Source organism: Antechinus flavipes, chromosome 2 (genome assembly GCF_016432865.1).
Source record: "Antechinus flavipes isolate AdamAnt ecotype Samford, QLD, Australia chromosome 2, AdamAnt_v2, whole genome shotgun sequence".
NCBI classification, from domain to species: domain Eukaryota; kingdom Metazoa; phylum Chordata; class Mammalia; order Dasyuromorphia; family Dasyuridae; genus Antechinus; species Antechinus flavipes.
The window spans coordinates 184,402,455-184,405,940 of NC_067399.1; the positions used below are offsets into that span (position 1 = coordinate 184,402,455).

The window sequence follows — 3,486 nt, forward strand, 5'->3', positions numbered from 1 at the left end:
GCTCCCCAGATCATATTAAATTGCATATAAAATGAAAAGCTTTGAGAAAAGAAGAAATTCTCAAACTGTAGTCTTGAGAGTACTGGAAATACCCAAATCACTTTAAAGAAGTCAGGAAGACCAAATTCTTTTTATAATAATTTTAAATGCTTTAACTTCTAATGTACTTGTTTCAATAGATATGAGTCCCTTTAGGAATTGAACCAATAGGGCCAGCTAGTAGGTGCAGTGGATAGAACACCAGCCCTGAAATCAGCAAGACCTGAATTCAAATCTGGCCTCAGACACTTAACAATTCCTAGCTGTGTGACCCTAGACAAGTCACTTAATCCCAATTGCCTCAGAAAGAAAAAAAAAGAAATATGCTATAAACAATAGCTTATTAGTGTTCTTTTTTTTTTTTTTTTAGAAATGTAAAGGATTAATGAGAAGAAATTTCAATAATCAACAGACTAGAAGATGTATAAAGTTTGTTTCATATTTAAATTTATAATCCTAAGATTCTGGATTTTTTTTTAGAGAAATGTTTTCAGAGAATCAAAATGTTATAGTGAAAAAATTATTGCCTTAAGAGTCAGAAGGTATGAAGTAGAATCTTGGCTTTACAACTAACTATCTGTGAATACTTGGAAGTTAAATATCACATTTTAAGCAAATCATTAGAAAAATTTCCATAAATATTAGAAAGTGAAGGTAAATATAGAGCAGGAGAATCTAGAAGAAATTGAAACTCAATTTCAACTAATCTGGGGAATTTGTGTGCAAACAATAGAATTTTGTTATTGTTGTTGTTGTTTCTTTGTTTGGTTTTTTAACCCATAATCCATAATCATGCCAACTGGCTTTTTTTATTTGGAGGTAATGGGGGTGTGGACTTAACAATGAACAGGGGCAGCAGGAGCCACGGAGAGCTCCAGACAAGTCCACTGCCCCAAATAAAAAAGAAAACCAACTAAGTAGGGAAAAGAGAGGCTGGGAAAGAGCCTGAGGAGAGGAGGCAAAGCTGAAAAGGGAAGCAATGAAGAGAACTTGCATATGCTGGGTAATTTCCAGGTGACGGCATGGGAGGGAGGAGGATGGAAGTCTGTTTTTTTTCTCTCTCTCTCTCCAGATATGTGTGTGTGTGTGTGTGTGTGTGTGTGTGTGTGTGTGTGTGCATGTATATGTATAAATATAGAGACACGATGGGGGTCTCTTCAATTCCCTTCTCTGTTCTGGCTATGGTCCCAGCTTCTCTTTGCATAGAAAATGGGAGAGAGAGGGGGGCTTCACAAGTCATCATTTAATTGTGATAAGACCCATATTCATCAGCTTCTGTATCTTCTGGGTGATTACAGGGTTCTTTAAGTGCTTACTGAGCTCCTGCGGGTCCTTCTGCATCTACTCCAAGATCAACCTATGGCTGGGTCATTCATCTGCTGCACCTCGGGTTCGGCCATGGCTCACTGCTTCATGTCCTTGGGATTGTCCTGATGGTTGTACTTGCTTATCACACAGCACTGGTAACCATTGGTCACCTCTTTACAGTTGGAGTCCAGGTATAGGACCTTTTGCTAGATGTCCATTGCCTTCACGTAGTCCTTCATGGCTTTGAGAGCAGCTGCTTTTTGAAGGTCAGCTTTGGCTGGATGCATTCTTTCACAGTCCTTGAGCACCAGCTGGAACTTCAGAAGCTTGGTGTAACAAGCTGTGCATTTACTGAACAGTTTGGCATTATGGGCCAGAACTCTGTGCTTAAAACAAGAATTCTTACAAGATCCTAACTAAGTGCAATTGATGAGACAATGGTTATCTAGTTTAGCATGTTGATTAATAGTTCTCCAAATTCAATATGATTGATTTAATCTTACAACAAATAATGGTTCCCTAGTGACATAATGATTGGTTTATACTCAGTATACTGTAAATGATCTAGTTATAATAGAGCATATAAACTGAGACAAACTCAATCAGGGTCAGACTCGGAGAAGACAGAGGACTGGAGGCAGGAGCTCAAGCTCTCTGAGCCAAGGAGAGAAAATCACTACATCTTACACCACTGTGGCAAGAAGACAATAAAGTATTTGGACTTTAACACGTGGTTATTCTTGTAGTGATTACTCTGCTAAAATAAAGGCTGCTCAAGAGATCTCCAGAAAACCAATCAGAACACTACAGTTTGGCATCCTTGGGGGTCCTCTTGATGGCTTCTGTGCAATACTTCATGGACTGAGGGTAGTTTCCTTTTTGGAAACACTCAGCCTTTGTTCTTTTCCTCCAAGGTCAAGTATAAGTTGATTTAAACCAGCCTCTCCTGCCCCTCTTTAATATTTTCTCAGCCTGCTGGCATTTCTTGAGGACATCTGGGGTCCTGTGCTAGGCTAGGGACTTGTTATAGAAGTTGATGGTTTCCTTGTATTTTTCCTCTTTGAAGTAAGAGTTGCCAATTCATGCATAAACTTTTGCAATTTGTTGATAGTCCTTAATTCTCTCTCCCCAGCTCCATGGCTTTCTTACAGAGTTCTTGGTACTTATTGTAGTCTCCTTGTTCAAAGTACACCACTACCTGATTGGTAATGTAGGTTATCACATGTTTATGGGGTCAAAATCCTTGACGCAGTCATGTTACAAGGAATTGGCAAAGTCCCTCTTCTTGTAGGCATCATTTCCCCCCCTCTTTTTCTTTCAGAGCCTGCTTCTTGTTCTCAGGAAGATCTTCCTTCATGTGTTCCAGCTTGGTTTCCTTCTTGGGGAGAGGGGAAAGGGGGACACCACCTCCTCTTCCTTCTTCATCCATGCTGCTCATATGCACACCAAAGAGTACACTCAGCGTGGTCATAACACGGGCATCCAGATCCATGGTCTGGGCTGGAGCCAAGGCAGTAGTGAATCAATCAGTCAGTCCCCAAACAAATGACAGAGAACAAATATTTTAGTAGGCCAAATGAAAAAAAAAAATCACAAATCAAAGAAAATCACTACTAAAAATTCAAGACTATGTTGTAGTTAAATAAGATATAAAATATGATAAAAAGCAATAACTGTATTAAGGTTCACATCCTGAAGTCACATCAAAGCAATCAATGAAAATACCTGCTATTTGTGAAGAAACAGCAAAACATTCTGGATCTCTGAAGAAAAAAAGTGGAAGTGTTACACCTCTCATAAGGCACATAAATTCCATTTACATATATATACATATACATATATATATAAAATGTAATTTCAGAAGTCAGAAATGAGAGAAGATAAGGAAAAGGAAGTAATAGCATTTAAGGTGAGCATTACAAGGGGCTAAAGATTTAAAACATGCAAATGAGCAAAGAGTTTATTATAGGTATTAAAGACAACTTGTGCAAATGCAAAGAGAAAAGTACTTTAATATTATATATGAGCAATTAGTTGACTGGTTGCTTACTTTAGAGTATATAAAATGAAACAATGTATAAAACTCCAGGAAAAGTGAGAGAAGACATATAATATAGCATTCAAATAGTAAAGACATTT

The 3,486-nt window shown here is 38.0% G+C and overlaps 1 pseudogene; it reads right to left on the minus strand.

Moving 5' to 3' along the window:
* Positions 1–1,272: 1,272 nt before the first annotated feature.
* LOC127546515 (stress-induced-phosphoprotein 1-like) lies at positions 1,273–2,839 on the minus strand (annotated as a pseudogene).
* Between the last annotated feature and the right edge of the window lie 647 nt (positions 2,840–3,486).